The sequence below is a fragment of the Neofelis nebulosa genome, chromosome 3 (assembly GCF_028018385.1).
Source record: "Neofelis nebulosa isolate mNeoNeb1 chromosome 3, mNeoNeb1.pri, whole genome shotgun sequence".
Taxonomy (NCBI): domain Eukaryota; kingdom Metazoa; phylum Chordata; class Mammalia; order Carnivora; family Felidae; genus Neofelis; species Neofelis nebulosa.
In genome coordinates, this window is record NC_080784.1 from 175,912,105 (window position 1) to 175,933,870 (window position 21,766).

The 21,766-nt window shown below is 42.2% G+C and overlaps 1 protein-coding gene across 5 annotated transcripts in view; it reads right to left on the reverse strand.

The window, feature by feature from the left end:
• C3H4orf19 (chromosome 3 C4orf19 homolog) overlaps positions 1–21,766 on the reverse strand; it is an 87,242-nt gene that overhangs the window by 25,596 nt on the left and 39,880 nt on the right. For 2 of the 5 annotated variants that reach the window (XM_058722880.1, XM_058722877.1), the window contains exon 2: positions 19,531–19,584. The exons of 2 other annotated variants lie outside the window; for them this stretch is intronic. The gene's annotated coding sequence lies outside the window, so the exon portion shown is untranslated. Of the gene's footprint in view, positions 1–16,728; positions 16,781–19,530; positions 19,585–21,766 lie in introns of all 5 variants that reach the window. One more of the 5 variants, XM_058722879.1, reaches the window with a different exon arrangement.

The following is a 21,766-nucleotide window of genomic DNA, read 5'->3' on the forward strand; positions in this document are numbered from 1 at the left end:
TGGCCTGGGTGACCTGAGCCAGCCCTTCACTTCTCCACAGGTGTTTGCTTAGGGTTTACACTAACCCTAAGTTAGTTACACTAACCCTAAGTTAGACTGGTGGACAGTCTCCATCTCTGTTACCTTCTTCAACTTCCATGAGAAGGAAAACAAAGTTTCCAAGTGGAGTTAAATTCGAAATATGATAAGCCCGAGTTGGCATCAACACCCGGGTGCAAGAAGTAACTTTTCCTTGTAATTTGTAAGTGCATTCAGGCTAGTTTTTTTTTCGGGTTCTCTTTTATGGGTTTCCCCCACCCCCACCCCCAGGCAGGGCCAATATCTGAATAGAGAGAAAAGATCCCCAGCTGGGCTCCTTTCTTCCAACAAGCTTTGCAAGCTTTGCAACATCTTCCTTGGATACGATTCAGCTGGGGGCCTTCCCTGTATTCCAGAGGAATTCCTGCGTCCTCACACAGGGGCCCTTTGTGGTCTGAGCTTATGAGAAGTTAACCAGGATTTCGCACAAGGAAGTATCTTTTCCTTGTGTGAAGCCGTGATCAAAGAGGAATATCATTGAAACCCAAACCCAAAAAACAACAACAAAAAACCCCACCAAAACAAACCCACAAAAATAAAACCCCACACCAAAACCATGATTTATATCTAGAATCTCTACAGAAAAAAAAGAAAGATCTGAGTTACGTCAGTAAAGCACAATCATCTGCAGTATAGAATGTATAAGTAGCTAGTTCGTGTATTGACGGATTTTAAAGTTTAGTCCTCAGTACAAATTCTAAGTCCTGTATTTAAGTATTCAAACTTTTTTTGTTTGCTTTTGCATCTGTTTTGTTCACAAATATCCCCAATCTTTTCCAAATGCTTAAAGAACTTTTTCATTAAAAAATGATATGTACAAATATTTGTATGTATACATATTCATATAACGTACATATATAAAACTAGATATAATGCTACACACACATGCACACATATGTATCAGCACACAAAGTTTGGGAAAAGAGTGCAAAAAAAATGTCAGCAATGATCATAGCAACCTACCCATGTGCTATGTGTTCATTTTTTCCCCAGATTTGTTGTGGTTTATGTCCATCTATACAGAGATTTTGCACAGTACGTAATATAAATAAGTTCACGCCATGCTTTCTCTCACTGAACATTTTGTTTCTAGCCTTTCCCGTGACAATACATAAGGTCCACAATGATTGTTACAAATGGTGCAAATTATTCCAAAAGTGAACCTCAGCCAGATAATTAACCATTCCTCGCCAACGCTTCATATTTCTAGAACTTTCCATTTTTGGTAAAAGTCACCCTCCTTGCAGTTTCCAAGTTCAAAGTCTACAGTGCTGACTATAAACATGACATAATCATACTGGGTGAAAGGATTTTGATTTTCCTTGCCTCTCCTTTTTAAAATTTTCTTCTGACACGAAGTAAAGAGGACCTATAGGACCCAGCAGTTAGAGGACAGCCTCTTCATCACAAACCAGGAAATGCTGGCTCTGAGAGGCACCAGCATCACGACTGTTCCGATTCAGAAGTGCAGGAAAGGAGCAAGAAAAATCAGCCTAGCAATGACCTGTCCCAGGCAGAAATTCTCCTTTCCCCAATAATTAGAGACACTGCACACAACAGATTCCCGAGAATCAGACCCGGATTGTAACTCCTACTGAGTTCATCTTTTCTCTCTTTCTCTGCGGCACAAGCTCTTTCCGGTGGAGGCAGCAAGGTATGGCTCTCTTGGCAGCAGGGGCCCCAGAATGGGGCACAGTCATCCCACGGATGTATCCGTGGGTAGGCGCTCCAGTGCCCTTTGAAGATTATGTTTTCTATTTATAAAGTCTCATTCTGTCTCAGTTTGCTCACCTACGTGGCATAAGAGATTTGTGTCAGATGTGCAAACTGCCTCGCATGTGTTCCTCTACCAAGGGCAGGTGAGGGGAACAGGAGAGGATGAGGGGGCAGAGCCCCGGGGCCAAGTCCCTGCAGCTGTAGCACTGTCAGTACATGTGCGAACAGGAGCTCAGGGCCGTGGGAGCCACAAGACTCTTCACTGGGCTCTGGCAGGCATTACCCTCAACACATTTTCAAAACTCAACTTGGGACTCTGGATTTGATGCATGAGAAAGAGAGAAAGAAAGAGAAAGAAAGGGGGGGGGGGCGTTGACACTGGAGCATCCATTATGTGTTTGATACTATATACTCACTACCCCCATTTTCTTCCCAGCAACACTGTGAAGTACGTACTACTACCTCCATTTCATGAATAGCAAGCTTAACTAATTCACGTAAGTTTCATAACTGTAAATGGTAGGCAAGGGTTCAGAGTTTAAGCTTTTTTCATTAACACCATGGAGTCTTTAACATGACAGGATGTATGCAACCAAGCCTATTATTGTGGGGGTAGGCAGGGAATATGGGATACAGGAGGTCAACGAACTTGGCCTTCCCATTCACAAAGGGCCTCAAGTGTAGACTCTTGACAAGTATCTCCAAGGACACACCCAGAACTATATTCACAGGCTTGAAAGAATGTTCATCACACAGCTTTGAACTTCAGTCTTATTTTGCTGTAACAATTCACTTGTAGTTCCCTATGAATTAATACTTAATCTTGAGAATAGGAAAATTCTATCACCTTTATGCTTGTGTGCAAGATCACACATTTGTACATGTAAGCATTTAAAATATTAATATTTATAATCTTGCTTTGTTATTATTTTACTACTTTAATATACTGAAAGCCTCAAAAACAACAAAAATTAAGTAACCGGGTCCCTTTCATTGCCTGAGAGATGATGATCCTATACTATACTTCCAGAAAAACCAGGTTGTAAGTTAACCATTAAGTATAATGCAAAAGTAAACATCAGGGACAGATTTCTGAAGAATTACCTTAAGAGAAATTCTTGGGTTGGGGGTCAACTCTCACCTCTTGTAGAGATTTCACTATTTGTGATTCCTTAAGTATCTGTATCTTAAGAACCTTAATAACTGATATCTTATGGATTATACACTTTATTTTTATTTTTTTTTAATGTTTATTTTTGAGAGAGAGAGACAACGTGAGCAGGGAAGGGGCAAAGAGAGAAGGAGACACAGAATCCAAAGCAGGCTCCAGGCTCTGAGCTGTCCGCACAGAGCCTGACGCGAGGGTCGAACCCACAAACTGTGAGATCGGGACCTGAGTCAAAGTCGGACACTTAACCGACTAAGCCACCCGGGTGCCCCTGGATTACAGACTTCAAATGGGCACAGGTAAACAATCAATCACCAGTAGCAATGATGCTACTGGACCTCCAGCTTCTGGGCTTTTCTTTCTCATGTAGGGAGGCAAGAGCCGTGCAGCCCAGAGCCTATCACTCTCTGCTCCAAAGCTGGCCTGCCATACCATGAGTCACAGCGACTACCTGCGGTAATAGGAGGAACTTGAACATGTCAGTGAAGTTGTCCTTTAAATTTCTTCCATTCTAAAGCGACATTTGTAAAGGATTTTGACACTCTGGTTAAGCTACTGATTTTAGCAGAGAGACAGAGACAGACAGAAACAGAGAGAACAACCGAATGACTATTAAATGGCTATGAATAAAAATTAAAGTTAAAATCACAGCATTTGTGAGTTGGGAAGTCCCCAAGAAAAAATATTAATCTAATCCAGTTGTATTAACAGATTAGGAACTGAGGTCCTGAGAAGCTAAGTGGCCATCAGTATAATTTTTGCTAAATCATGCTGCTGTCCTTGTAGAGATCCAGAGCAGGGTTTAGGCCACTTTTGTTGGTAAATCAAATTTTATTGGAATACAGCTCTACCCATTCATTCATGACTTGTCCATGGCTGCTTTTGTGCCACACAGTAGGGCCGATACTTGCGACGGATGTCGAACGACCCGCGAAGTCTAACATATTTACTGTCTGGCCCTCTATAGAAAAAATGCTGACTCCAGCTCTCCAGGATGAACAAAGTCTGTGAGGAGGAACCAAAGGGTGCCGGCAACCATGCGAGCAAACTTGGAAGTGGATCTTTGGAGGCCTGCCAACAGGCACCTGAGTGAGCGTGGAAACAGATTCTCCTGGTCTTGTCCAGCCTGGAGATGACCACGGGCCTGGCGACGGCTTGCCTGCAACCTCATGACAGACCTTCAGCCAGAGATGCCCCGTTAAGCGGTGCCTGGGTTCCTGACCCACAGAAACAAGAAACAAATGTTTCTTGTTTTAAGGTGCTAATTTGGGGATGATTAAGCAGCCAATGGATAACTAATATAAGCGCATCTGTTGAGTTGGGCTCAACCTTTCAAGGTGAGCAAAATTCTATCTCTGAGATCAAAGTCTCATCGTGATCTGCTCTGTGAGGACTGTTGGACCCTTGGTCCCCAACTCCAAATGGAGTTGGCACATCAGTGCACCGTGCCAACTGGTCACTGTAAGTCTATCTCATGGCCACGTGGTCAGTTAAGATGTCTGTCTGTCTGACGCTGTGTCTTACTCAGTTTTGTAATCACAGAATCTGATTTAGCGCCTAGTAATCATGATAGAATAATAATACATATTTATTGAGTGCTTACTGTGTGTCAAGCACTTTATGTCCATTGTCTAATTTTACCCTTTTAACAACCCTGGGAGGTAGTACTATTTTTAAGCCCATTTAACAGGGGGAAAGGCAAAAATTACATACGTTAAGGAACTTGCCTTATACTGGCTGACAAGCAAGCAGTAGAGCCAGGACTTGAGCTCTGACAGACCCTGAAGGGGCCACACTCTAGTGGGATTCTGGGTCCCCAGATACATGGTTCTAGTCATGGTACTGCCACAGTTAACCGTGGACTCGGCAAAGTCGCTCATGGAGAGGAAACCAATTTCCTCACCCATAAAGTGGTGGTGATGATGATGATGATGCCCCTTTCCTATCTCTCAGGGCATATGTCCTAAAATAGTGATTTTTTTTAAGTTCACGGTAAATGTGGAATCAAAATAAAGTGACTTACTGATCTTTTGACCAAACACCCCTTAGTTGGGGCAGACCTGAAAGAAGAGGAAAACAAGCAGAGGGTATTTAAGGGAAGAGCCTGAGGGAAGGGCAGAGGGCCACTGAAATCCATCTCCTACCCTTTCTCCACTTCCTGTTCTTCCCTGTCCTGCTCTTGGCATCACTATGGCTCCCGGCCCCATCTGCAAAAATCCCCGAAACAACGGTGGGTGGAGGTTGTCAGGTTAATGAGAAGAAATCCTCAATTATTTCAAACACAGCTCATGCATTTATGCTGTGGGAATTTTTTTTTTTTTAAGTTTATTAATTTTTTTTGAAAGACAGAGACAGTCATTGTGAGTGGGTGAGGGGCAGAGAGAGAGAGGAAAAGACAGAATTCCAAGCAGAGCCTGAAGCAGGGCTGGAACCCAGGAAACATGAGATCATGACCTCAGCTGAAATTAAGAGTTGGACACTTAACAGACTGAGCCACAGAGGTGCCCCTACACTGTGGGAATTAAAAAAAAAAATTTTTTTTTAATGTTTATTTCTTATTGAGAGACAGAGCATGAGCATGGGAGGGGCAGAGAGAAGGGGAGACACAGAATCCAAAGCAAGCTCCAGGCTCTGAGCTGTCAGCACAGAGCCGGACACGGGGCTCGAACCCACGAACCATGAGATCACGGCCTGAGCCAAAGTCGGACACTTAACCGACTGAGCCACCCAGGCGCCCCTACACTGTGGGAATTTTAACTGAGACTGCATATGAACAGTCTTCCCTGGAAAGAGATATTTATATTTATAGATATTTGTATTTATATTACATGGCTGACTGTGACTTCTCACTCCATCTCGGCCTCTTCTAGAAAGGAAAGAGTGCTGGATCCCTCTAGGCTGGTTTAGCTCTCACTGCAGGCTCTGCACATCTCATACAAAAGTCTGAATTTTTCACAGTTGAGCCTTTGGTATGTGGAAGAGTGCCTGAAATACAAAAGGCATTCAAACTTTTTTTGATGAATAAAGGAACGGATTTTTACCTGCTTCTATGCTGTTCTATGCTAGAATGTAAATGCCATAAAGTAGCAGGTATTCAATAAATATTTGTCAAATGACCCTAAAAATCTGGCCTCATACTATTACATTCAGGGCAGTGTCATCGGTTTAAAAAAAGTAGAGTTCAAAGAAGGGTTTCAAGGTTAAGAAGACACCTGACTCTGGTCAAGGCCCCAACTGTGGCCATACTAGAATGGATGCCCAGAATATTCCTGAACATGAGTTCCTGGGACTTAAATTCTTGATGATGTCAAATCGCCAGTGTGGCAGGAAAAGGATTCTCTATCTATTCCGTGTGGACTGCAGCCAATGATTTAGGATTTAAATTGTATGTTTCTTGGAGCAGTGATTTCCAATAAAGAAAAAAGACTGTTACTTCTCTATGGACTTATTTCATCTTGCTTCCTTAAATGTCACCAAAAACCAACCAACCAACAAACAAGCAAACATCAATCAACACTGCTTTCCACCAACCGACAAAATCCAAAGAGACAAACACTTTGTCAGGGTTTCCTTTCAGCATTATTTGTGATGAATTAGGTAAAATGTACATCCCAAGAAAACAAAGAACCTGACATAGTCTTAATCATAAAACCAGAAAAACAATTCTGTCTAATAATCACCAGGAAAATGTGCACTGTAAGTATTTCCCACCCTTACTTGGCAATCCACCTACTTTTCTAAGAGAACCAAAGAACTCTGCAGACTTGTTCTGTCTCCATTAAGATGACCATTCAAACCTAAGTCAAATTTATATTGCAGCCATTTTTATCCCTCTACTTAAGCATTCCTCATCCTATCTAAGCAATTTCCACAAGATATTGGAAGGGCCCTAGTTGTTGTTTTCCCTTCCTTCCTACCTACTTTACTTCATCTTTTTTTCATTAGTAAATATTAGATGTTCATAATAGTAAGGTGAAAAGGACGGTAGTTCTCTAAATTTCGCATATTAAAGTTTGCTCAAAGAAAATAAAGTTCGGTCAAAGAAAACTTGCTTCTTTGGAAGCTAAAATCAACAGGGCAGCCCCACCTTGTATCGTGTGAGATGTTATGCAGAAACACACTTTGTAGAAACAGTCCAAAACCAATTAAAGTAGGTTTAAGTAACTGAGAAATAAAAATACTCGTGACAATCCACAGATTTCTAGCGTATTTCTAGAGGGTGGTAGAGGGTAGAAGTAAAACAAAATCAGAAACTGATAAGCTCTTAACCTGCTTTTAATTCACTCGACTCTGTAAATGTGAGACTGGCTTAAATTATTTTTTTTCCATCCTTAATGTTTCCTTAGTTTGATATACTAACACGTAATGTATATTAGCTTATTGTCTTCAGGGGGTAAATATCCTATTGCATAAGCCAGAGGCCGCTGGAAATGAGTCCTATAATCTTCATTAGCAAAAAAAAAAAAAGGTACACGTACACTCAGCAACAATGCATGACATTTCAGGAGACACTTATCTGTAACCTAGTTTTGGGTATTTAGAGATTTCTCGACAGTGTTCCCTTTCGCTGGGAGACTAATGCAGAAAATTCAATACCAGGAGCAGTCGGCATGCTTGTTAGCTTCTCTTTTTTAACAACAGGATAAAAAGCTGTGTAACTATTTCAATTATGTTCTAACATGGTGTCCGTGTTCGGGGCGGGAGGGGAAAGGCCTGAATCTTGCCCTGTGGTTCTGGCAGGTGCAGGGGGCAGACCAGTTATGCCCTGCAGGCAGTGTTATTCTGGCAAGTATTTAACAACTGGTTCTATAGAAAAACATGTCTATCATAAATAAAGGCTGTGTGGAACACTGTTTGTATATAATAATAAAATACATTCTTTTTATTATAAATTCCACGTAGGCAATTGGTTTTCACAGAATGCTTTCACAAGGTTTTGCCAGACTCTTCCATCAGTAATTTACTCGCGGCTACAACGAGTATAGTCCTGACATGAATGTTAGTTGATAGCATTGTTTAGCAAGGTAGACGAAAGTGAAACAATGAACACATGTGTTGGAATTTCATGTCTGTTAACGACACAAGCAAATTCTTTTCTGAATCAGAGAATAATAGTCTTTTGAACACCGGAAGAAAAAATTTCTTCAGGGTTTTTTTGTGCTATTCCCATGTAACAATTACAGACTCAGCAAAGTTCCATGTTGCATATTGAGTTAACATTTTATCATATTTTTTAAAATAAATTTTATTTATTTTGAGAGAGATTGTGCGTGCACGTGCGCACATGAGTGGGGAAGGGGCAGAGAGCAAGGAGAGACAGAGAATCCCAAGTGGGCTCTGCACTGTCCATGTGAAGTCCAGTGCGGGGCTGGAACTCAAGAACAGGGAGATCATAACATGAGCTGAAACCAAGAGTTGGATGCTTAACTGACTAAGCCACCCAGGTGCCCCTCTTTATCATATTCTTTAAAAAAAATTTTTTTTTAACGTTTATTTGTTTTTGAGACAGAGAGAGACAGAGCATGAGTGGGAGAGGGTTAGAGAGAGGGAGACACAGAATCCGAAACAGGCTCCAGGCTCCGAGCTGTCAGCACAGAGCCCGACGCGGGGCTCGAACTCACAGACCGCGAGATCATGACCTGAGCCGAAGTCGGCCGCTCAACAGACTGAGCCACCCAGGCGCCCCCTTTATCATATTCTTAAGTGTAGTTGAGCAACAAAACCTTAAGTTGAGCTCTGACTTACAGTATTTGCTAATTCTATGGTGTAAATGCTCCTGTGTCTGATTTCGAGACAGAGGTTAAGTCACCCAACTCAAAGTTGGGAAGAGACGTACAGCTGTAAACCATTTTACGGTATTTCTACCACACAGACACAATAGATGTAAATATCCTCAACAGCACAGAAAACAGAAAAATAATTCGCAACTGATGAGCTTTGAGTATTTGTTAATTTTGTTTTCAATAGTTTTTTTTTTGTTTTCAATATAATTATACTTTAATACAATTTAATTTTGAATATCATCTCACAGGAGTTTTGAAATTCCAAAATTCTACAGCCAGTCCCGGCTGGCTCCAGCACAAGGTTTCAGGGTCCTGAGCCCGAAGGGCAAATGCTTTTCATAGGCCGTTTTCTCTCAGCCACACACCAATAACCTCCAATTAACAGTCACCCTAAGACCCAACTTCCCCTGCTGTGAGTTAATCAGTCTCAAGAGGTGGATGTCTGGCCTTAAGTTCTCAGTAGAATATTAACATTTTGGGAGGGAGAAAACGACTTCAGGAAAGTGACATGACTTTGAGGCAGTACGCGTTTTCCTCACCTGTGGAATGGGAACAACACTGTTACTAGGGTTGTCCTAAGGAATAGAGCTAACTGCGTGCAAGGCTCCTGAGTAATGCCTCAACTACAGCAGATGTGTAATAACTACGTGTTGATCATTAAGATGAGGGCAGAATCTCCGTAACAAACCTTTCTTTTCTGGACACACATGAGTCCGTCAGGCAAGCTGCTTCCTTTCCCATAGAGAAGCAATTTCCAAATATGATTGAGTGAAAAGCGAGTTTGAGAACAAGTCCAGTCATGCTCAGATTTCTTGAGTCTGTGGAAGATTGTTACCTGGCTTCCCAGGATCACCATTTCCATCTCTTCTCCAGAAATATGGGGGGGGGGGGGGGGGAAGTGAGGGCAAATTTGTAACCAGAGACTTTTAGCAAGGACCCAAGGGGTAACTTCTGGCAGTTAATATTTTACGTCAGAATCATGGGCTAGAAGTTAGGGAGACTCATTTGCCTCCTGTGAAATCAGCACAGACAGCAGCAGTTTTGGGAGCATCCTGTTTAGATAAAGGATAAAATCTTTTAAAGAGTTTTTGATACTCTGAAAAATGTGGTGCTCTAGACCATTTATCCTTACTTTTGAGACTCCGGGCCTCTTCAGATCCTTTCTTTTTTTTCCCCCTTAAAGCATTTTAAAAAAACAAAGTGAAACAATATAAATATAAAAAGGCTTGGCTTACCTTTTGAATATAAGGAATTGGGGTAATAATACCTATCTTGCAGGTTTGTTGTGCTCAGTGAACTAAAGGACTTAGTGCATGGCACGTATGATATGGTATATGGGGGGTGAGGGGGCATACACTCAATGGGAAATGTTGTATGTAGCCCAAGGCATTCTTTCCTCCTTTCAAAATCAACTCAAGGTTAACAGGTGGGGCGGGGGTTAGGAGGAGGAGTTGAAGGATAGGGTCCAGACAAAACAGCTATGAAGAGGTCACCTTCCTCCTGTCTTCTACGTGGTTGGATAAGCAGGTTGAATTGGTTCCATTTTTCCCTCTCTAGAAGACAGTATTTTCTTCCAAGAATAAAAGGACGGCCCTGTCGCGATGGTTATTAACTAGATCAAATCTCAAGGAAGTCAGAGATTCTAAAATCTCACTTGTCCTGTTATTTTATGTAGATTTATAAACCCTATTCTTTATTCAGATTTCAGGGACACCTAGGATTAATTGACAAGCCACAGGCAATTTCAGCAAACACTAAGCGTTTTGCACACAGAGATCATAAGGGAACAACCAGGAGTCAGTGTCGCCTTAAGACAGAAGATATTTAGGGGCACCTGGGTGGCTCAGTCGTTCAAGCGTCAGACTTCGGCTCAGGTCATGATCTCACAGTTTGTGGGTTCGACCCCCACGTCAGGCTCTGTGCTGACAGCTCAGAGCCTGAAGCCTGCTTCAGATTCTGTGTCTCCCTCTCTTTCTCTGTTCCTCCCCTGCTCACACTGTCTCTCTCCAAAAATAAATAAAGATTAAAAAAAATTAAAAAAAAATAGAAGATATTTATAGCATCAGTAATACACAATCATATGGTTGGGGAGAACACACAAAGGAAGGAATACATGAGTCTCAAAGCAAGACATATTAAAAAAGAGTGGCTGTAATGTAAAGTACCTACATCTGTAATAAATATACTTATGTGGCACATTATTGAAGACTATTTGATAATGTGTTTCTGGGGAAATCACAGAATTTAGTCTAGAAACACTTGAAGGTATAAGGTTTTTAGATAACATCCTGTTAAATTCAGCATTACTCAAACTCAGTGTTTTCAATCTGAGCTGCTATGTCATCTTGTTTCATAAAAACTCAAGCTAGGTTCCTGGGTAGAAAAGATCCTAATTGGAAAAAAATCTCAAAATGTGATAAACCAAATACAAAAAAATTTCAAAATGTGATAAACCAAATATGTCAGAATTAAAATCTCAAACCATGAGCACTGAACCAGATTACCTACACTGAATTTTTGAAAATTCAAAATTACCTACACTGAATTTTTGAAATTAATAATATTAAAATGAGTGTGCGTGTGCGTGTGTGTGTGTGTGTGTGTGTATTTATATGTGCAAACTGAAGCTGGAACCAAGGAGGAAGCTTTCCCCTTCTGGTGGAGTTTATATAATATACACCAGGGCTAAAACTGTTCACGAGAATAGTTCCTTCAACGGCAGCATTTTTAAATACTGCATACATACTCCTGTGTCCTTTTATGTGAATTTGGAAGGAATGCAAAGTACATTTACGGGATCAGTCTTTCTAATTCAATCTCAAACTCTTCCTTTCCTAAACTCATCGGCAGCTTTCCTGCCTAGGAGACCGCTTCAGTGAATCTATAAGGGCTTCCTCCTCTCTCTGAGCCATTGCAAAAAACCGTTTTCTTCCTGAAGCATTTTCTCACCAGGCTTTTGACCTCATCAGACCTACAGTGCGGCTGTTCTGCCCGTTCTCCTTTCTTTGTGCCAGAGGCGCCCCAAAAGCTCACATCCCACGGCTAAAATCCTAGCAGGTTCTGAGGACTTTACACAGTTGTGCAATGGTTAAAAACCAAACAGAAAACCCAGCCCTGGGCCCTGCTGGCTGGGGTGTGGCTGCGGGCTGGCCGTGGGGCTGAGGGCTATTGCCTAACAAAACCAAACACTCAGCACTAACTGCTGCCAGGTGCAGTGATTACCTGTTAAACAGAAGGACCTAGATACCTTTCCTCCCTGGGGACAGGAGTGAAAACGTGGAAATCCCTTTAGTCAAAGCTCTTCCGGGTCAAATAGTACAGTGCTTTTCAACTATTAACATTCGAGCAACACCTGGAATAAAAACAAACCAAGTACTAACTTCTGTCTCCCCGGAGCTGATGATCGACAGGATTACATTTGGTGGAAATGGACAAACTCAACTAAAAAAATTCTGAAGCGAAGCCAGGTATTGCCACTTACATTTAGATATTAGGATTCATACGTTATGCTTATCGCCTGATGAAGCTTAATATATCTTGGAACCAAGGCTGCGAATTGACATGAAAAGAAAACCACACAAAAAGTGGGGCGCCTGGGTGGCACAGTCAAGCATCCGATTTCAACTTAGGTCATGGTCTCACAGTTCGTGAGTTCGAGCCCCACATCAGGCTCTGTGCTGACAGCTCAGAGCCTGGAGCCAGCTTCGGATTCTGTGTCTCCCTCTCTCTGTGGCTCTGTCTCTGTCTCTCTCTCTCTCTGTCTCTCAAAAATAAATAAACATTAAAAAAAAAAAAAGAAAACCACACAAAATGTATAACATTTCCATTATTCGTTGCAGTCCTAAATTGCACTGGATCATTTCAAGTGAGCCAGGTGGTGTTTTGATGTCTCCGGGTTTTTGGTCCATTGAGGCACTTTAGAATTTCAAAGCAAATACAGAATCCTCAGGCCCAAACATTTGTAAGATATTGCCATAGATTTTAACAATGGAAAAGTATACATTCTACACCTCTATGTACCTGTATGTGTCTAGCACTGTGATAGCCATTGTGGAAAAATAAAAAAAGTATGTGTATGACCCACTCTTTCCAAGAATCTTATAATCTGATTAAGAAGCTTCACATGAAGCAATGTGAAGGTAACTGTACATCGAATTTGGTACTGGATTCCAACGGGACAGTATGTGTTGGTCCTCAACGTAGCTCTGCCTGTGTCCACTCTCTGGGCTGAGAATTTACAGGTCTTTTTGCTTTGATGTCTATAGCTTACTTCACCCTAAACAGTATGATGTAAATGTTTCATTTATTAAACCCTAGCGGTAGTAAAAATTTTACACTTCGGGGGTGATCAACTAGTATCTAATCGGGAAGACCACCCCAAATGCAACTCCAGCTGCCCCCCGATTAAGATATGAGTGAGTGAATGGCATAAATGGGTTTTCATTTGTGAAATTTGTGGCTTATCGATCAGGGAATGAAATGTTACAAACAGACACCAGCTGGGTGACTTGAGGTTTGCAGATGGGCTTCCCTGGCCCCTTATGAACAGGGAGCCTGACTCTAGAGAAGCCTGCACTCTGCACCCTTGGGCATGTTGTCTGAAGCCAGATTCCCGGTCCTGTGACCCACACCATTGGATTCCCTAATTTCTGCTGCCTGATGCTGACTAGGATAGTAACCGAATACTATGTCTGGAATACTGTCAGGTCATCAAGGATCTTTTCTGCAGGGTGGTGGGACAATAACCTAAAAAGTTAGACAACCAGCATTTCAAGTTTACAAAACAGATACACGTATTGCTTTGCGGCTGCTTGCTAGTAAATGTGGCTTAAAAATACATGCATGTTGGGGAGGCACCTGCGTGGCTCAGTTGGTTAAGCTTTGGACTCTTTGATTTTGGCTCAGGTTATAACCTCATGGTTCATGAGTTCAAGCCCTGCATCAGGATCTGTGCTGTCAGTGTGCAAAGCCTGCTTGGGATTCTCTCTCTCCCTGCTTTCTCTGCCCCTCCCCTGTTCTCTCTCCCTCTCTCTTTGCCCCTTCCCTGCTTGTGCTCTCTCCCTCTCCCTAATAAAAATAAATAAAGAAAGAACAAATAATCTAAAATATTATTTATTTATAAATAAAAAATAAATAAATAAACATTAAAAAATACATGTGTGGGGAATTTGGTCTGAGACTTGCTCTCATTGTATCTTGGGAGGGGAGATGTTGGAGAGAGGCTAGTTCTCACCCACCTTAAGCTTTCCTGTGGCTGCCCTTACCTATACTCGAACTAATTCAGTTTGATTTTTAGAGGCTGGGAAGGCCTATTTTAAAGTTAAGTGCAATTTTGGCCCCTACTAACAGGTTATGTGGCTGACCATAAATCTTCTAGGTTCAATTTTACTCCCACTAAATGAAAACAACAGCAGTGACCTCACTGGGTTCCCATAAAAACTCAAAGCAATTGTGTACCCAGCCGAGTTAGCTACTCGTTGGTAGCTTCCCTCCTCTGTGTTACTGTCCCATCGCTATTCTTTTCCTGTCCTAGAGGAAACATACAAATGTTTGCAGAATTGAAATGAATAACCTCTTTCTATTGTCCAATTTTAGTGCCTTTGGACTGAACAAATGTTGGAACTGTTAGTTTGGCACCTGCTAATATTCCATCTTAAATCTGGATGTCTTGAATCAGCAGAGAGGCTGGAGTCCTTGGGCCTCTACCTTCTCTTCTCTTTTCTGGGACCAAGCATCCTTCTTTACCCTCCTGGCACCAAATTCTGCTCCTTCACACTTCTTGGACTCTCCAAGAGTGACTACTGCTTTGGCCTCTGTCAACATCACCTCGGTCATCTGCCTTAGATACACATGGGAGGAGGGTATCTAGTTAACCTTCACTTCTTTTTTTTATTTTTTAAAAAAAAATTTTTTTTTCAACGTTTTTTATTTATTTTGGGGACAGAGAGAGACAGAGCATGAACGGGGGAGGGGCAGAGAGAGGGAGACACAGAATCGGAAACAGGCTCCAGGCTCCGAGCCATCAGCCCAGAGCCTGACGCGGGGCTCGAACTCACGGACCGCGAGATCGTGACCTGGCTGAAGTCGGACGCTTAACCGACTGCGCCACCCAGGCGCCCCTAACCTTCACTTCTTAAACAAGTCCTTTTCTCACTAAGCAGTAAAAGGTGAGAAACTACAGCAGAACGGTTATTAGGTGGGGTGGTCAGCCTGCCCACTGGCCCACGGTGGCCTCTGCCTCCTGGTCTGCGTCCCTGCGTAGTTCCCTTCCCACACTGATCTGGGGCTGTCCTGTGGGATGAAAGGAATATGGCGGGAATGATGGTACATGATTAAGTCAAGGCTAGGTTAGGAAAGGCCTTACGGCTTCTGTGATGTTCTCTCCTGTTGTTCACTCTGAGGGAAGCCAGATGCTATGCTGTGAGGACACAAGCAGTAAAGAGGCCCCTTGAGGAGGACTTGTACCATCTTGGAAGTGTAACAGTCAATCCTTAGTGACTAAAACCATGGCTGACAACTGACTGCAACCTTATGATATACCCTGAGCCAAAAATGCCCACTGGGGCCACTCTCTAATTCCTGACCCACTGAAACCATTGAAGATGATGTTTACTGTTGTTTTAAACCACTACTTTGGGGATACCTTACTGTGCAGCAATAGATAACGGATACATTAAGAATGCATTTCCTGTTCTCAAATGGCCTCATGATGGACATAATCCAATGCAGGTGAAGTATTTTCAAGACAGAACCCACTTTGTCCCTCATCTTTACTCTTTCTGCCACTTCCTCTTTTTTGAAATGTCAGTGCTAATTCGGCTGTGAGGGAAGTGCTATGGGCTGAATATTTGTGTCCCACGTTCACATGTTCGAGTCCTAATCCTCACTATGACGGTATCTGGAGGTGGGGGTCTCTGGGAGGTGATTAGGGTTAGATAAAGTCAGGAGTGCTAAGCTGCATGGCAGAATGAGTGCCCTTGTAGGGCACCGTCTGACTTCAGCTTAGCTCATGGTCTCGTGGGTTCATCAGTCTGAGTCCTACTTCGGGCTCTCTGCTGTCAGCGTAGAGCCCACTTCTGATCCTCTGTCTCCCTCTCTCTCTGCCCCTCGCCTGCATTGTCTCTCTTTCTATTCAAAGAAAAAAAATTCAAATAAATCAATAGTTAAAAAAAAAAAAAAAGAAAAAGAATGAGTGTCCTTGTAAAAGGAAGAGATGGGAGATTGATCACTCTCTCACTCTGTCTTGTGCAGGAACCAAAGAATGGCTATGTGAGCACATAACCCAGAAGGGGACCCTCACCAAGAACCTGACCAAGCTGGGATCTTGATCTTGCATTTCCAGCCTCTAGAACCACGAGAAAGAAATGTTTGTTGTTTAAGCCACCCTGTCCGTGGTGATTTGTTATAGCAGCCCCAATTAAGACAGGAATGCTACGTATGTGTGCACATAACACACGAGTGTGTAATTTCCATTTGTGGAGGAAAACATAGATGGCATATACCTCTCCTTTTGGTCTCTACTATACACCAGGTTCTCAACTTTGAGTGTTGCTCACTCACTCTCCCATCTCTCTCTGCCCTAAGATACAGATCATCACCACATTTTCCTGGAGTATCTGCTTCCTTGCCATATGGCCTCTGGCCTTACCTCTATACCAAAATTGTCGGTACAGAGGTCATCCGGTGTTCAAGCACCAATCAAATGGTGTATTTTCAGTCCTCAACTTCTGTTATGGACTGAACGTGTTCCCTCTAAATTCATATGTTAAAGTCCTAACCCCCCATTTTGGCTACCTTTGGAGAAAGAGCAGCTAAGGAAGTAATTAAGGTTAAATGAGAGTAGGATCCTGGTCTGATAGGATTCATGCCTTTATAAGAAGAGACACCCAGAGAGCTCTCCTCTCTCTCTCCATGCACAAGCTTAGGGCCACATGAGGTTAGAGCAACAAGACAGCCACAGCACGTCAAGAATAAAGTTCTTACCAGAAACTGAACCTCCCTGGGCCCTTGATCTTGGACTTTCTAGCCTCCTAAACTGTGAAAACACAAATTTGTATTAAAAAAATTTTTTTTCTTAATGTTTATTTATTTTTGAGACAGACAGAGCATGAACAGGGGAAGGCCAAAAAAAGAGGGAGACACAGAATCCAAAGCAGGCTCCAGGCTCCGAGCTATCAGCACAGAGCCCGACACGGGGCTCGAACTCACGACCGTGAGATCATGACCCGAGCTGAAGTTGGATGTTTAACCAGTTGAGCCACCCAGGCGCCCCACAAATTTCTATTTTTTAAGCCACTCAGTCTCTGATATTTTGTCATGGCAGCCCAAGCTAATACAACCTCCATGAACTCTTTCAGCAACTGCTAACAGACAGAGCAACCTTTGGAATTAGACTTCATTTTCAAATCAGGTGCTGGCTTATGGTGAACATAAAGAACTTATTTAACCTATCAGAGGCTTTGTGATCTTTGTTATAAAACATAACGGGATCCATTTCAAAGAACTGTGTGAAAAATCCGTGACTTTCTGGGGAGGGAGGTTACTGCCCCTTGGGGACACTTGGCTATACGGGAAGGACATCTGGAAATACATGGGGCGATTAGTGTTTTAGTGTCTCAGTGACAGGGCACGAATGGCATTTAATGTTTACGTGCTGACCAGACTGTGACGCTTGGGCTTGTGCAGCGTAACAGAATTTTTTCTCATTCAAAATGCCAGTGGCACCCCACTGGGGAAAGAGAAAAAATGATAAAGTGACTGCAGGGCAGATAATAGATGCCAACATTCACTTTCTTGGCACTGTCTGTAGTTTAAGGAATAGTTTCTCTCACCTGCAAAAAGTCCCCAAGCCATTTTATAAATGAAATACAGTCTCAAACTTTAATCATTTGTGGCATGATAAATCTCAGTCGAGGGGTAGGGGCAAAGAGAGGGTTATAAGCTCTACAGAACAGGTCACAGTGCCATGGAACAAGCAGATATACAATAAAGTAGTTGTTTGTTGAAAATGCCTAGAATGATTTTTAAGTTATATGTTAAACAGTGAGAGAGAAGAATTTATGTTCACAGGTGAATTAGGTTTTTGTGTTTCCTGATAAACAATTTAAAAAATCTTTTATTTGGAATCCTGTCATTTATCACAAATTAGAGTGGATAATTACATGCTCTTGGACCTCTGTGGTGTAATATGTTGGTAAATACTATCTGTATTTAAATATGTGTTGGTAGGACATCAGGTAAAGACAGTGGATCCAACATACTCACTTGGGCACCTGGGCGGCTCAATTGGTTGAGTGGCCGACTTCGGCTTGGGTCATGATTTTGCAGCTTGTGAGTTCAAGCCCCTCATCGGGCTCACAGTTGTCAGTGCAGAGCCCCCTTCAGACCCTCTGTCCCCCTCTCTCTGCGCCTTCCCTGCTTGTGTGCTGTCTGTCTGTCTGTCTCTCTCTCTCAAAAATAAACGTTAAAAAAAATACTATTCAATTTTGGGCTACTCCTAAATCTTATTAAAACTAAAATAATTATATGTGTGTATGTACATGTATCTTTTTAACAACAGAACCAGGAGAGGTGACAATGACAGCATTTTGAAAGCTAGGAAGCAGGCGGACAGTGGCCACTCATCTGGTGGACCTGAGAAAGCTAGGCCAGAAGCTGCAAGTGGACAGATGAGCACCACCGTTTACACTGCAGGGTCATCAAAAGGCTCAGCGATTGGTGGTGACTGGAGGCAGCAGGTGCCTCAGGCAGGGGGGAAGCTGGGGCCAGAGCGGTGGTAGTGGTTGAACTCTGTTTAAGAAGCAGCTGACACTCCCTTCCTTCCCCTACTGTCACCTGCGAGACAGCACCTCAGCAGGAGCCTGGAAGTTTATCCTGCAGAGGGGGCAAAACCAGAAGGTCTCTGAACTGGGGAGGGGGGTGGTGTACTGGGCAATGTTCAGGGTGGGACATCACACCAAGATAGGAGGATTCCTACAGTCTACTCCCCACGCTCATCTCCCAAACGCACACTGGCAGACAGGCTCTTACCCTCCAGGCAAGAGCTTAGAGGAGTTTTCTTAGAGGATGTGACCAATCCATGGGGAAAGCCCTGAAGATACTGACACTAGAAGTTCCCCAGCAACTGGCTCGGCCAGATCAGTATTACAAGTGACCCTCAGTGAGTGTTCCCTCCCACTCCCCTTCATATTCTGAACTTCAGTTTTTACTTTCCTGCTCTTACATGTGAGCAGAACATCAGTGACTATCAAATAGCCGGAGGAAAACCGGAAACAATCTAGAGGGAGCTGGGAACTATGAGGCAAAAGAAAATTTCAAAAATTATTATTCAAAAACTCATGGATATAAGAGAATACAGGGCATCATGAAGCAAGAAAATGATGCTGTAAAAAAAAGGCATTCAAAAAGCAACCCCCCCCCAAATAACTCTTAGAAATGAAAAACATAACCACATATATAAGAACCTCAGTTGAAGGAATCTATGTTGAAAAAGGATAAGAAAAGCAGATAAATAATCAAGGAATTCCAGGAGATCTAGAAAGTGAAGTAAAACACCCACAGGAGAAGAAAACATTAATAAAATGATTCAAGGAAATTCCTCAAAATTAGAGGGTAGATTTTCTAGATTCAAAGGGCCCAACAAGTACCCAGCACAATGAAAATAAATCCACACCTGAGGTATATTACTGTGAACTTTCATAATACTAGGATAAAGAATATTCAACCAACATCCAAAAAGAAAATACAGTTATATATAAAGGACTGAGAATTGAAATGGTGGTATACCTTTCAACAGCCATATTGTGAATAAGGAGACAACGGAGCAGTGTCTTCAAAATTCTAAAGGAAAAAAAAAAGTTTTGAGTGAAAATGATTTCCAACATAGAAGTCTCTATGCAATCTATCATTCAAGTGGGGAAATAGAATACAGACATTTTTAGACAGGCAAGTCCTTAAATAATCTTTTCCTCCATATACTTTTTCTTAGAAAGCTATTGTAGGACATGGTCCATGAATGTTGAGGGAATAAAACAAACAAAAGTAAGGCATGACATCTAGGAAATAGGAGCTCCACCACAGGAGAGAAGGGAAGGGACTCTTTCAGATGGTGATGGCAAGAGATCTCGGCGTAACCAGGCTGAGAGGACAACCAGTCCAGATGAGCAGGTCCGAAGTCCCCGAGAGAGACTTCTACCCAACACCTCATATGAAACTGACAGAATCATGGAACATCTTGAGAGAGTATTTAGACAACTGGTAAATATTTAAGTACTGTATGGATAAATACGTAAAAAACACATACTCAAAGGGCACTTGTGTGGCTCAGTTAGGCATCCCACTTCTGCTGAGGTCATGATCTCTCTGTTCATGAGTTCAAGTCCCGCATTGGGCTCTGTGCTGACAGCTCAGAGCCCGGAGCCTGCTTCAGATAACGTCTCTCTCTCTCTCTCTCTCTCTCTCTCTCTCTCTCTCTCTGCCCCTCCCCAGCTCAGGCATGTGCTCTTTCTCAAAAATAAATAAACATAAAAAAAACCCACACACTCAAGAAACACAAACATACAAAAATAAACAAGTAAAAAGGAAATTATTAACTCTAGGGATAAGTTGTGCAAGAAAAAAAAAGTTTAGTATATGCCCCATTTCTGAATAGCATATACAATTGACCCTTGAGCAATGCAGTGATTAGGGGCATTGGCTCCCCTGTACAGTTGAAAATCCATGTATAACTTTTGACTCCCCCAAAACTTAACTACTAATAGCTTACTGTTTACCTGAAGCCTTACTGACAACTTAAACTGTTGATTAACACATGTTATATATATGTATTGTATTCTGTATGTTTATAATAAAGTAAGCTAGAGAAAAGAAAATGCTATTAAGAAAATCACTGGAAGGGGTGCCTGGGTGGCTCAGTCAGTTAAATGTCCGACTTCGGCTCAGGTCATGATCTCATAGTTTGTGAGTTCGCAGCCCTGCGTCGGGGTCTGTGCTGACAGTTTGGAACCTGGAGCCTGCTTCATGTTCTGTATCTCCCTCTCTCTCTCTGCCCCTCCCTCGCTCATGCTCTGTCTCTCTCTCTCAAAAGTAAATGAACATTAAAAAAAAATTTAAGAAAATCACTGGGAACAGAAAATACATCTACAGTACTCTATTCATGAAAAAAATCTGCATACAAGTAGACATGCACAGTTCAAACTCATGTTGATCAAGGGTCAACTATACAGTCAGTGTAAACCTTGCATATTTTTCTAATTAAAACCAAGACAGAATTATACCGTGAGGATAGAAACTGATTGTGCATGGTGTGGATAAGAAGAAGAAAGAGCTTAAGTTCTCATCATCCATTAGAGAGAGTCCATGTACAATGTCCCAAACTAACACAATCAGGAGGTGGCAATACTTGCTTGCCATGAAGGTATGTGGAGATGATACCAGGCTAAGAGTTGAAAATGGTTTCTCTGGGGAAGAGGAACTAAGGAGCAGGAGAACTGGGACCTGTTCTTTTTCCTGAGAACCCTTGCAGAACTAGGACATCTTCTAACTGTACCCTACTACATAGCTGTGATGAAAAATTAAAACAATTTAAAGTGCAGTAGTACATAGAGAGCTAACATGGGAGTGCTTTTTCAAAAATAACATCTATGTGATTTTGGTAAATAATATTTTGGGTATTGATTTTCCTTTTTAAAAAATTTTTTTTAAAATGTTTATTTATTTTTGAGAGAGAGACAGAGCGCAAGCAGAGGAGGGGCAGGGAGAGAAGGAGACACAGAATCTGAAGCACTTTCCAGGCTCTGAGCTGTCAGCACAGAGCCCGATGTGGGGCTCGAACTCATGAACCATGAGATCATGACCCAAGCTGAAGTCGGACGCTTAACCGACTGAGCCACCCAGGCACCCCTTCATTTTCCTTTTTTTTTTTTTTTAATAAATTGAAAGGCTTGCATTAAATAATTTATAAGATCCCTTGACCTTTAGTGTGTGTGTGTGTGTGTGTGTGTGTGTGTGTGTGTGTGTGTGT